The following is a 13,931-nucleotide window of genomic DNA, read 5'->3' as shown; positions in this document are numbered from 1 at the left end:
TGTGTTTCTTTTAATTATGATCGCACCACAGGTTTCGTTATTTAAAAAAGTTTTATATAATAAGTTAAATTTTTCTATCATATCCCCTCTTCTCTGCATATCAACCAACTTCTGCAACCCACAAACTCTCAGTTTATCAATGTAGGGAGCATTCCTCAGACCACTCACTAACTTGGTCATTCGCCTCTGAATTTTTTCTACCACTTTCGCATCTCCAAGGTATCCAGGAGACCCAACATGAGCACAGTCATTCAGATATGGACGTGTCAACGCCTTATAAAGAGGAATAATGACTTCTTTATTTATGAATGTTAGCGTGTTCTTCAATAACCAAGTAATCCTATAAACTACCTTAGACACCTCGGCAATATGCACTCTGAACTTTAACTCTCTCTATCCACCAATAACTCCAAATTTCTAGCCTCATCAATTTCCTGGAGTACAGTTCCATCGATGTGGTATACAGTTTGTAATCTTTTAAACCCAAAATGCATAACTTTACACTTTTCCACCTGAAATTGATATCTGTTATCTTTGGCCCATACTACCTGCTTATTTAAATCATTCTGCAAGCTCTTTGCATCAGCTTGATTATTTATTATGCTACCCAACTTTGCATCATCAGCAAACAACTGAATATCTCCTTCAAATAATTTCCTATGGTCACCTGCTTCATCCTGGCCTCTGCTTCTCATACACTACTTTTTGACATCATTAGTTTAATATCCATCCATTTGTTCTAATCTGCGTAACAGTATTTCATTGAATATCCTGTCAAACGCCTTATAAGCAAAATCCAACAGTATCACTGTGTAGCCATTCCCCTTGTCCAACTCAGCTGTCACTCTAGTATAAAAAGTTAATAAATTACTAAGCAACACCGACCTTAAATAAACCATGTCCCCCCCCCCCCCCACACACACACACAATAGATGTTCACAGCAGAATTTCATTCAGCGGCGTACTGGTACATTATCCGTGCGACAAACCAGCTCCACTAAAAGTTTAACGGAAGTAAAAATATGTTGGATGATACTTGCCTTCTCTTTAAATCACTGACGAGCTTCAAATTCAGATACCGGCGTTTCTCTAGATCCAACTTTTAATATCTCCTGTACTTCACAAACAAAATAATGAAATATGTAGTTCTCTTCCTTGCAAATAACGCTGTGTCATTGCTGCTTAACGCTTGTAAACGAACTGCGTACATAACAATAAACAGTCCCCGCTTGTTTTACAGCTTTTCTGACTTTAAAATGTGTAATCATAATACATTAAAGAATCGAATGATTCATAGACTTCGGAACGCAAGCCAGAATTCTAACAGTATACTATGTACATGTCTTAAGAGTTAACAACATCTACAAAAAGGCAATTATGTGGAGATAATTTATAATTTTTTTTAGTCGAAGATAAAAGCACAGGTCTGTGCTTTTATCTTCGACTTTCTTCTTTATTCCCATATATCAATGTTTTTTGTCTCACTAACCCCAAATCATATTCATAACACTGCTGATTGCAATATATTTCATTCATTTTCCTCATTCACAAAACCTCAGTTGGGAGATGAACTTCATCACGCGGTGTGAAACCACCTCCCCACTTATGGGAGGCCTGAATTGGTTTGAAAAAGGCCCATGTGGGGTATCTAGAACAAGGTTTTCCGACTATGTAAATATGTACTAAATGTTGATGAAATATTCCAGCATATGAAAAGTATACGCACCTGCAAAAGATATTCTTACGTGAAAGTTTCTGGATGGAAGATTTGGAATTATCACGTCGAAATACATTAGATTGAGACAGTGGTGTAGCTAGGCTTTTGCCGCACGGGGCGATCCCTGATTTTGCCTCCCCTCTCAATAGACATCAAAAATACTACAAAAAGTCAAAACGACGTATAGGGAAATAAATTAAAACACTATGTTTATTTTTGAAGTAAAACTTTAATTTCAACATTCTAAAATGTTATTTTTCTTGTTTTCTGTTAGCAAAATCGTTGATATTGGCGAAGTCTATTTCATAGTAATATATGTAATTCTTAATCAATTCTATTTAGAAAAACTCCTCTCACAACTAGCAACACTTACCCCATTGTGAAGAAAATTCGCAGTAGTATTACAATACAGTATTTAGAACTGAGTTCTCGAGACTGTATTTTAGAATTAACTGCAAAAGTTTAAAAAGGTTCAAAGTGCCGCCCGGGGTGGATTACCCCCTTCGCATCCCCCCTAGCTACGCCACTGGATTAAGAATAAGAATAACAAAGATATCCAAAAGTAATTTCATTTAAAAAAAAAAAGGCTAATTTGTTGACCATCGTTATTTATTGGAATGACAGTTATATAATGTGTTAGCTTAAATAATATATATATAATAGTCCTTTTAAAACACACACAAACACTTTTTCCTTAGGAAGTGTCACGACACTTAAGATCTTACATCAATTCTCATGTCGCAAGTGTCACATAAGTACTATATTCTGAAATCACGAGGTAAATGAATAATTATATTCTATTTGTACTCAGCAATTTTCCCGATTTTTCTCGAAATTTTTAACATTTTAAAAATCTGTTGAGAATTATGTTTCTAATCTGAAAGGTTCAAATTTTGCTATGAAAATACTTTCACTTCTTTGTAATGTAGAATTATTCCAAAGAAATCCAAAAGTGTTTTTGCATGCTATAAACCCAAAATCTGGTCATGTTGACTACTGAGCTTAAATAAACATCATGAGGGGCAGATGAGGTGAAATAAAAATATATCAAAATATGTTAATCTAAAAGCATTCATACTATAAAAGGAAAATGCTTCGACTTTATGACATGGATCATTCTATAAATATCACTTCCGACCGTAGCGTTTTTCAAATCCTCGCCTTTCAAAAGACACAACATAAGTTAAAAGACAATTTGATCTCTACATTCGTTTGTTTGTTAGATTATTAACGTACTGTTTTGGTATTTTATAAATTGTGAAGTTTTAAAATGTATAAAATTTCAAATGCAGTTCAATATATTACATGTATTAAATCACAACATGCAACAAATAATCTCGAATCTGGTCTTATTTCAAGCGTTTATCATGTTGACTTTTCCTAAAGGTGTAACGTATATGATATTCATATATCTCACCGATTTGAGACTACTAATTTTTATAGAGTTTTAATGGCATAAAAACAAGATTTATTTATTTTAAAGGTGGAGTTGAACATCAGTGGAAAAAAAAATTATATATATATAAGGAAAATGCTTCGACTTTATGACATGGATCATTCTATAAATATCACCTCCGATATATATCTAAAAAGATAAGCCGAAATTTGAAATGTTTTTTGTCTTACCAGCTTACCAGCCCGGAACTCGGGGGGGGGTTGGGCGCCGTAGGCGCCAGGGGGGGGGATTCCCTAGTATATGTATATATATATATATATATATATGTGTGTGTGTGTGTGTGTGTGTGTGTGTGTGTGTGTGAGGGGCGAATATTCCCGGTGTGCTAGGTGTGCGGTGCTCGTCCACGAAATATCAGTATCACCGATATTATATTTTTGCATTTATTCCCGTTAAAAACTCACCCAATTGTTTGCAGACTTCGCGAGCGATTCCTAAAATTGAACACAATATACTGTATTAATGCTTCATTGTCCTCTTCACGAGGATAATAAAGTATTAGTGCTTCATGAAGAAGGCGCTTTTCGCGGCGTAAACATTGCGTCATATTCGCGTTAATAAAGTGAGTGTTCTTTCAAAATGCACACACCTTTGAGCCATTCGAAAAGATGTAAAGAGGGCGCAGCGTGTCAAATTCTTAGTGTTGTATTATTTTTAAACCGCTGAGAAGGGTAACTGTTAACTTTAATGGCGAGATGGACGTCAATCCCTTGGATTTTTATCCCTGCATCGCTAGATTGTGATTATTGATAATGAGAAATCTTTGAGAGCCTGGCTCGCCCGAGTTAGGGCTGTGTAGAATTGTTTGAAGCGATGATCAGATCTGCCTTCGGGAGTTTGTGTCTCCATCTGTCGTTTTCATCCTAATTTGATGCATCACGAATGAGTTGGTTCGGATGGAATGATGCCTGGGCGAAGTAATTGGCAGCAGTCTGGTTCAGATATGAAGGTATGTCTGGCATGTTTCCGTCTTGGTGGAGGAGAGCATTCCTAACAAACCACGGGGTGTCGGAGATCATTCGGAGGCATTTATTTTGTAGTACCTGTAGTCTTTTAATGTTGCTGGGGGAGGTGTGGCTCCATGCCGGCGATCCGTACGTTAGTATGGGTCTGATGATTGTTTTGTATTGTTAGCTTGTATTCTGTACTGACTTTGCTTCTTCGGTTGAGTAGCGGGAAGAGTTGAGCTATTGCTGAGTTGGCTTTGTTGCAGGCATGTGAGATGTGGGGGGGGGGGGGTGAAGCTGAGTCGGTTATCCAGTTTGATTCCCAGGTATTTTACTTCTTTTTGCCATGGGATATCAGTGTTGAACATCGTGACTGCTCCTTGGTGGGTTACTTTCCTTCTTGTAAAGAGTATAGCCGTGCTCTTGTCGGCGTTGACATCTATCCTCCATTTCTGAAACCATTCTTCAAGATTTGTTGCTGCGTCTTGTAGTCGTGTGGCTAAGTGTGGCCTGATTGATCTGGTCAGTATTGCCATGTCGTCAGCATAGAAAGCCATGGTGGTTGATGCTGTGTTTGCTATGTCTGAAATGAAAATGTTGAAGAGTAGCGGCGATAGGAGGGAGCCTTGCGTGACACCTGCTGTGATGCTTCTCATGGAGGATCTGAGGCCACGTAGCTTAACTTGAAATTTTCGGTCTTTCAGATAGGATTCTATGATTTTGGCGAGGTTTAGTGGGTATTTTGCAGCTATTAGTTTGTGGATGAGGCCTTTGTGCCATACTTTGTCAAAGGCTTTCGCCACATCCAGGAAGATCGCTGAGAAGGCGTGACTAGGTGAGCTTAAATTTTGAGCTCACTCAGCACCTAGCGGCTGTGATTGGTTATTGTGTCAACCAATCCAATTGAATGTTGTCATGATTGTTGAGAGATTACTATATCCGATGGCTTTATTACAAACAGCTGTTATACATGTTTTCTGAAACTGAAAATTTGAAAGTGTATGTTAGGAGAAAATGCTAATTGTTTTTCGTTTGCTTGTGCAGTATAGCATCTGTTGAGGTTGCAAAGTTTTTTAACGGTATAGAGACATTTTTATTCTGTCTTTGGAAACAACAGACAGTAAAAAATATCTATTCCTGAATAAAAATGAATATTCTGTGTATTGTAAGACGTTGTTGATCTACAACAAAATACCACCATATTTTAGATTGATAAGATAGAAGAACCGCTGATACTAAAAAAAAAAAAAACTAATGAATGTAGGGTTCCCGAAAGTGTGGATAATTCCGATAATGATCGGGTGTTATGTATACTGAGTCTCAGTAAACAAAATAAAATTCTTGGAAAACGGAGCGAAATATACACAAACCAGAGAAATACACATAACATGTGCAACAAATTTTACGAGATGAATTGCTGCTCCATCAAACCATATTTATTCCTGCAATACTTTCTCTCTCTCTCTCATATTTTTTTTTTAATTATGCCATCATAAATTCACTTATTCGTGTTTAGAATTTATAGGATCGTGCTATTCGCTCTACCCAACAACTTAGTACACACATATCACAAATGATAATTATTAATTATTCGTTTACCATTAATGAAAGTGTTTCTGCTCACACTTATTCCTTCCTATTCCCACATGTCTTATAAATGACGGTTCACATATTTTCATCTTTGAGTATTTCAAATATACCAACCAAATATAGCATTCTCCTTCATTGTTGTTTTCTAATCAATCATAAAGTAGATTGTTCACCCACTCTACACAGAAGTATTCAAAGTTATCCTGCAATTAATTGCATTGGACCAATTAAGATGAGGGCTGATGCGCTATGCCCTCTCAAAACTTTCATACATCGATAAAATACAATACCACGGTCATGGGCGTCTTCGGCGGGGGGGGGACTCCCCCGGGGATCGGTTAAAAAATTCCACAAATTATAAACGTAAAGTTGATTGCGATATGTAATATTACACCCTCTACCCTGGGAATGCTTTGTCTGTCATAAAATTTTATTATGGGTTGGCCAATTGCGGGGTAGCCATTGAACACCTGTTTTATTGCAGTAATAAAACACTTGTTCCTGTTTTTGGTTCATCTTTTTCTGATTTGTGAACAGTGACCGGTTAGTTTGCCTTCTGTCTAGTAAGTTACAGAGTGAAATGTGAATTGTAAATTTATAGTGAAACAAATTTTAATTTAAAAAAATACATTTTTAAAAGGTAAGTGTTATGCAATTTAATATTGTTTTATTTGTTAGTTTTATGATTTTTTTGTTTTTAAACTCAAATATTTTAATTTAGGATTAATTAATTAGTTGATTTTTAATAAAATATGCCGGTCAATTTTTTAATATATGAAATTCTGCTAAAAACTATTCATTTTGAATACTTTTTTTTTTCCAGGAATTAAAGATTATTAAAATCGATGCAAAAAGACAATAATGTATTTATAGTTTACATCGACAAATAATTACATTAAAAAAACTAAAAGACGTTTATTGATGATGTAATTATTTAATTAAATCAATAATTATAAAAATTTATTGATGTAATTATTTTTCATTCCCCCCCCCTTTCCTGGAAACATGATAGCACACCTAACCGAGATGATCACGCGACGCCACTGGTATATATATATAAATTTATTATATAAAAAATATATTATATAAAAAAAAAATATATATATATATATATATATATATATATATATATACTGTATATAAAGATAAGCCGAAATTTGAAACGTTTTCATGTCACGTTTTTTGTCTTACCATCCCGGAACTCGGGGGATTGGGCGCCGTAGGGGGGGGGGGGCTAGTATATATATATATATTATATTGAGGCGTATCAAGGAAGATATACATTTACTAGGTGTTAAAGTCCCATGGCAGAATACAGTCAAATATCTTGGAGTAATTCTGGATAAAAAACTACAATTCACCAACCATATAGAACACATGAGTTCAAAGACGTCTAAAGCAATAGCGCAGCTCTACCCCATGATCAACAGAAAAAGTAAATTAGATACTCAGAACAAACTACTCATATACAAGATGGTAATACGCCCAGTCATAACTTATGCATCTCCTGCTTGGAGTCACACTTCGAAGACAAATATTCAGAAGCTGCAGAGAATACAAAACAAATGTCTGAGAATGAGTTTAGATGCTCCATGGTTTATCAGAAACTCCCAAATTCACAGAGACGTCACCATTCCCTACATCGCGACTCTTTTTCATGACCTAGCTGAAAAGTTCTTCAATAAGACAATTAATCATCCGAACCCACTGATCAAGCAAGCTTCAGACTATAATGAAGCAGATTTCTGCAAATACAAGAGACCCAAGTTAATTCTATGCTCAGCTGAACAGAGTTAACCTCACTTCCCTTTCAGGGCGAGCTTAAAGCTCAATAATTCTCCACCCCAAGAACTTTCCTTTTCAGATGGAGGGGAATATGAAAAGCATTTATGCTTCACCCATCAAGTCAGTACCGTTATGCGTTATATTGAGGAGTAATAGTTCAAACTGAACTTGGATCAAAAGCGTTTATTCAGAAAAAGCTAAAGTAAATATTTAATCTATGAAGTGAATAAAAATTCATACTCATGAAGAATAAAAGGCAACAAAGGCAAAAGTTGCCCAGATACATACACATCAGCAGTAAACAAGCTACAATCATCACCACTGCGACGAGTCATTAATACATTTCTGACTTTTGTTTTAAAGATAACTTGAAATAAATATAAAGAATAGGTACATACTGATATCATTCAGTCTTCCTCATAAATCTATCAGAATATTTATAAATATGTAATACTTTTCATTACATAATAACTAAAATGAAACCTGCCATTATGCAACACAACTTACGTTTGCTTTATTTTATACTGAAAGCTAGTTATTTAAATTAGGTTTAATTATGTAATAAGGAATCGCACAAAAAGAGCCAATAAACATAAACTGGAAGAACCATTGATGGCACAAAAATTGAACGGTAATATACATTCACAAAACTTTTTAACTTTGACATATTAAATAATAAAGAAAATAATGTATTTGAAAATATATTAGGAAAAGGATTTTAAAAAAATAAACTAATAATATATGCATTATAGAAAATATATTAGGAAAAGGATTTTAAAAAAATAAACTAATAATATATGCATTATAGAAAATATAAAATACAGAAATACAGAAAATCAAAACGAACTATTATTAGAAAAAAATAAAATTCAGGAGAGATTTAATAAAATAAAAACAGACAAATTCAAATAAAAAAAATAAAAAAAAAACTTATGCAGGGTTGCCCGCTGTCACCAAATTTTATTTACTATCAATCTCAAACAAATATGGAAAACCAAACCCGAAGAACCGGGTCTACAAATAAATGGCATGAAAATCTATCAGTATTAAATATGCAGACGATATTATTATTTGTTGCAGAATCTTGAATACAATAAAAATTTGGGATGAAAATCAATCTAAGCACAACTAAAACAATGAAAATAGGAAGAGATTAAGGGGGGGAAAATTAATAAATTTAGAAAATCGTATATTTGAACAAGTAAAGCAATTTACATATCTTAGCAGTGTCATTACTCACAACCTCGACAACACAGAAACAGTAAAGTACAGACTTACCAAAGGATGGTCCAATATGAATAAATTAAACAAAATATGAAAAAATAACAGCATTTCAAAAAGCCTCAAACTAAAACTCTACAAAACAATTATTATACCTACGGCAATATGGAACCAAGACATGAACACTCAATCAGGAAGAAATACAGAAATTCAAAGCATTCAAAATGAAATTCTTAAGAAAAATAAATAAGATACTCGTCAGAACACAAAAAACAAATTAGCAAGTCAAACACGTATTAAACCATAGAGAAGATGTCATAACTATAATTATTAAACAGCAATTAATATGGTAGGAGAACCTCCAGAGAATGCTCTCCCAGAGATTATCAAATATAGTCTTAAATGAAATCAATGAAGAAAAACAATCATGAGGCAGACCAAAAAGAACTTGGCTGCAATCTTTGAAGGAACTGCATCATTTTCCATGGCGCTATAAAATTAATAAGTGATAACTTATTAATAATCCAATGCAAATGTTCATCTAAAACAAGATGTTAATGAACTTGCCACAGTTATTGGTTTATCACGATCAAAATTGATTATCAGTATTTGAAACAAGACTTGCGAGCAATGGAGTAAACTAGAGAAAACCGAGTTTCCATGAGTGTTTAATTTTTTATTTACTTTAGTTATTTTATCACCATTAAAACCCATTTAATAATTAGCAGCGTTATGGTTTGTGTATAAGCTTACCTAGTGTATAGGCGCCAAATTTTGCATTTGGCGCCTAAGCCTATACACTTACCTAGTGTACAGGCGCCAGACCGCCCGAAGATAGATTCAAGTTCGAGTCTAGTCGCTGACTAGAGGAAGTTATTCTGAGCCTTTTTTAGAACGATTCCCGAGTTAGTCGATCACGGGCAAGCGAGGTTTTTTTGTGTGTGTGGCTTTTAAAGCGTATAATTTAAGTAGCTTTTAAAACTACTTAATGACAATTGTAAATTATTATAAATATAAATAATGGTTAAAATTATATTTTATTGAATATTATGGCATTAACATACACGAATTATATTCGTATATGAGTAAATGTGCTTCAAATGGAGGAAGGGCCTTGCTTGCCGAAAGAAAATTCTTGAAAGCATAATATTAATAGAATATAGGAACAACATAACACATCATCATCATCATCAACAACCGTGGGTCCAATGCCCGTAGGTGTCTGCTGCCATCTTGACATGATTCTTCCATTGCATTCTATTTTGTGCAAGATGACTCAGTTTGTGTATAGAGTTTCCACCCCATTTGACGATATCATCGCCCGATTCTCTGTTTGGTCATCCTCTTTTGTTCTTTGCTTCAGTCATTCCAAACAGCAACGTTTTAAATTTTCTCTCATCATTCATTCTACATATATGGCCAAATAGACGTGGTCTACTTTTGATTATTTTCTGGATCAGGTTTTCTTTTGGTTGTATTCGTCTGTAGGTTGTATTCGTTCCTCATTGTTCACTTTCTGTATCTATCTTATTCTCAAGATCTTTTTATAACACTCCCTCTCAAATTCCAATATCCTCCTTTCAGATTCTATCAAGAGTACCCAGGCCTCTCATCCATAGAGCATGCTGCTGAAGATACAAGTTTTTACAATGCGCAGTTTAGTTTGAATCTTTATAGCTCGGCTCTTCGATATTTTGTCCATGGCTTTTAAAACAGTTGCTGCTCTGGCTATTCTAATTTTTATCTCTTTTTTGGGGTGGTCCAGGACATCCAAGATATGTGCGTCATGTGGCATCCAAGATATGTGAAGTGTTCCACATTTTCCGGTTGGAATCTCGTAACTCTGTTCAGTAACTCCTGTTGTCCGAATATCATTGTTTTAGTTTTTTCAAAGTTGACATTTAGTCCATATCTTTTTCCTTCTGTGTATAGTGTTTGCAATGTCTGTTCCAGCCTTGCTGCATCTTCTTCAATCAGGACGATGTCATCTGCAAAGCAGAGGTAGTTTATTCTCATGCCATTTATTGAAATGCTTTCACCTTCTTCTTTAATCTTATCTAGTGTTCTTCCCATATGTGTGATGAAGATGATTGGTGATATTGGATCCCCTTGTCTTGTGCCTTGACTAGTGGCAAATCAATCTCCAGTCTCACCTGCTATTCTAATTTTTGCTTGTGCTTGGCTGTTTATATCTTTCAGCAGGTGGATCAATTTATTATCCACACCATAGGATTCCAAGACAGCCCATGTTATATTTTGGTCAAAATTATCAAATGCGTTTTGGAAATCCAGGAAACAGCAATATATCTTTTTGTTCTTTCTTCGAGCTTTCTCTGCTATTAATCTTAGTGCGAGTATTATTTGTTGTACTGTACTTCGATCTTGTCGAAATCCAGCTTGCTCATCAAAGATGTGCCTCCATATGCCCCTTCAGGCGTTCTGTTAGTATTTTCATCAGCACTTTGCCAAGATGACTCATTAATACAATAGTTCTGTAATTGGTGCATTCTAAAACACTGCCTTTCTTATGAAGAACAACCAAGACCGATTTTTTTCACTCTTCGGGGGCATACCCTGATCTCGATATTTCATTACATAGCTTATGCATTTCTTTTACAACTGATTCTCCCCCATATTTTAGCATCTCACCTATTATGTTTTCATTTTTAGGACTCTTGTTGTTCTTGAGATGTTTTATAGCCTTATTCACCTCCTCTTCCAAGATGTCATTTTCGAAGATCTCTGCTGGTGGAGAGATTGCTTTTAGTTCTTTGATCTTCTGTAGCAGTATCATTTAATTGATTTTTATATAGTTCGCTGCAATATCTTGTCCATCTGTGTATGATTTCTGTCTTGTCCATCAATACTTTACCATTTTCATCTTTGACTGCTACTGATCTTGTTTGCCACTTCCTATTGACATTTCTTATAAGTTTGTAGAACTCTCTAGTTTTGTGTTCTCCATGGTACTGTTCAATGTCTTTGCACTGGTCCTCCAACCATTTGGTTTTATCAGATCTTGCTGCTTTCCGTACTTCATTGCATTTTTGACGGTATAACTCATCTGCTGCCTCTGAATTATCTCTTTTAAGTTTCAGTCCTCTTTTCTCTGAACCACTTTTAGGGTTTCCTGAGTTATCCATTTCTTGTTGATCTTTTCTCTTTCAGGAATTACTTCCTCTACCTTTTTTAGCACTGTAGTCAGTCGTTCTGTTCTTATATTTATATTTTGTTTTTCACTTGAGGTCTTAAGCTTAGTTTCCAATATGTTCTGATAAGGTGTTCTTAGCCTGTCTTCATTTAATTTTGAGATGTCTCTAGCTTTTTGGAACTTTCCTTTGTACTTCTGTTTCAGTTTTAGTCTTATATTCTCAAGCTCCTTGGAATGATCTGCACTGTTGAACTGAGGTTCTCCATTTCTGGTCTATTAATATCAGGTCGATCATATTCCTGTGTTTGCCATCGAAGGAGCGCCTCGTCCATTTACGACAATCTTTTTGTTGGAATTTAGTATTGCAAATCATCAGGTTGTTATCCGTGGCAAATTCCAGAAGCTCATTTTTCTCCAAGTTCATTTTTTCTCCATATCCACATTTTCCCATAACCTTTTCCCATCCTGTGTTAATTTTCTGTCAGCATAGCCAATCTTTGCATTCCAGTCTCCTCCAATGATAAGTATATCCTGCTTCGGCACCTCATGAATTACTAGTTGTAGATCCCTGTAAAATCTCTCAATGTTTTCATCTGCACTCTCTGCAGTGGGCGCATATATTTGAATAGTTGTGATATTAAATGGTTTGGCACTGAATCTTGCAAACATTATTCTTTCACTAACTGGTTTGTATCCTATCATTGCCTGACAGGCCTTGTTATTTAGCAGGAAACCTACACCTACTTCATGCTTACTTTCATTTCCTGACCAGAGAACTCTTTCACCATTTGATTCTCCACAATGTCCATCTCATTTCTGAAATACCCAATATATCACATCTGTATTTCTTCATTTCTTCTTGAAGTAACTGCAATTTTACAGTTGCCCAGAGTATACGAACATTCCATGTGCCAATTGATATTCCATCCTTTACAGGTCTGAGTTTGATTTTTTTTTTTTTATCTTTATTTTCAGTAAATGATTTTTCGATCCAACCCTGGTTACTCGATTGGGAACGCGGACCTTGTTTGACCGGGCGACGTCCGAGCCGGCATGAGTCTTTTTTCTTGTACTTTTGGCATCAGATTTCAATCGTGTTTTCTTTTTACTGTCAGCACATCGACACTTGACAAACCCTTAGGAGGGAATTAAAAGGAGCATATAGATTTAGGCTTAGGGCGGCCTAAGCTCGCCTTGACGCAGTACCGTCATTGGACTTCTGTGGCATTTTATAGAGTTACTGGAGTTGCCTACTAACCCACCACATCCTGTTAGTATTGCCGCTTCTTGTCCGGGACTGCTTATTGGCTATTTGCAGTTAGCCACCATCTCTGGTGGCCATTCCTCGATCCACAACCTGGAGACCCGTCCGGCGGCGTGTAGCTTTGCCTCTGGGGGAAAGACCCCAGACCGGAACATAACACAGCTGGAGACTATATTGGAAGATATTATGGAACTTCGGGATTTATTGAAGGCAAATAGAATACACTCTCAGGGGACCCTGTAACCCCTAGAGAGCGCGTCCCCTGGGTGGCGGATAGGGGAGCCCACCATGTGTGTGTGTGTATATATATATATGATGGGGTGGTCCGAATATACTGAATAAGGACTCGTGGACGAACAGGGCCATAAGGGGCAATCATCTTGATTGTAAGGGAAGCGGCACTCCCATGGACCCCTAGCTGGATCTATCCTCTCCTTCTTCTACTTTGAGGAAGACCCACTTACTTTAATCTTTCCTATAAGGCCTTATCAGCCAACTCTTCTTACTTTATGACCCTTGTGCTATTAGAGTACTCGAGAGCCATGGGATCTTTTCATTTCTGGCTTTACAACTATGTCCTCTCTATAAACCTTACACTATATTTCTTCTATAATCTACCCTTTCTCCTTCAATATACCCTATTCCTCCTATGGGTTTAAATTCGGAAGAAGGCGAGTTCAGAAGCCTTAAGGTAGCAGCCCTACCACTGAACTATTCCATCGTCAGGCTAGTCCCCTGACATGGAGAACATAACCATACTTGTAAGCTGACAGAAAAAGATAATCGAATTGAATCTATGG

At 35.9% G+C, this 13,931-nt stretch overlaps 1 long non-coding RNA gene across 1 annotated transcript in view; it reads left to right on the top strand.

The window, feature by feature from the left end:
• Nucleotides 1-6,242: 6,242 nt before the first annotated feature.
• The window catches only part of LOC150106465 (uncharacterized), a 64,836-nt gene continuing 57,147 nt past the window's right edge, over nt 6,243-13,931 (top strand). Inside the window, exon 1 of the long non-coding RNA XR_016548306.1 lies at nt 6,243-6,350. This is a non-coding gene — a long non-coding RNA (uncharacterized LOC150106465). The remainder of the gene's footprint in view (nt 6,351-13,931) is intronic.

The sequence above is a fragment of the Typopeltis vanoorti genome, chromosome 5 (genome assembly GCF_054136105.1).
Source record: "Typopeltis vanoorti isolate ZY-2024b chromosome 5, IOZ_Tvanoo_1.0, whole genome shotgun sequence".
NCBI lineage: Eukaryota > Metazoa > Arthropoda > Arachnida > Uropygi > Thelyphonidae > Typopeltis > Typopeltis vanoorti.
Note: the sequence above shows the minus strand (reverse complement) of the source record. Positions and strands in the feature narration are given on the sequence as shown.